Source organism: Pipistrellus kuhlii, unplaced genomic scaffold (assembly GCF_014108245.1).
Source record: "Pipistrellus kuhlii isolate mPipKuh1 unplaced genomic scaffold, mPipKuh1.p scaffold_m20_p_20, whole genome shotgun sequence".
In the NCBI taxonomy this organism is placed as follows: domain Eukaryota; kingdom Metazoa; phylum Chordata; class Mammalia; order Chiroptera; family Vespertilionidae; genus Pipistrellus; species Pipistrellus kuhlii.
This window is the reverse complement of record NW_023425516.1, coordinates 17,034,568-17,035,035: the sequence shown is the minus strand read 5'-3', so window position 1 is coordinate 17,035,035 and position 468 is coordinate 17,034,568.

Here is a 468-nt window from a genome sequence, read left to right as displayed (position 1 = left end):
CCTGCGGAGAAACAGCTGGAGGGAGGAGAGCGGGAGGGAGGGAGGGGCAGGAAACTGGGCCGATGAGGGAGGCAGGGCGGGGGCGGCCAGCTGCAGGGAGTGGGGGCTGCTGGGAGGCTGTCCCTGCCAGCCAGGGCTGCTGGGTGGTGGCTGGTGGCAAAGCCTGCTGGGGTCAACCCGCCCCTCTGGCGGCCCAACCCAGCTGGGAGCCGTGCCCGCTGGCTGAGCACAAGTGGGGAGCACTTCAGCTGGGGAAGCACTGTGCTCCCTACAAGGGCCTCCAGACATCTGGCTGCCCGGAGACCCTACACTCTGGCGCCTCTCATCCCAGGCCTCCGTGCCTGCTGTTTCTTCCAGCTGGGTGCCCTTCCTGCTCCCTCTTTTATTATTAATTATTATTATTATTATTATTATTGTAAATTGAAACAGCAATGGGGTTGGTTTTTTTTTAAAATATATTTTATTGAT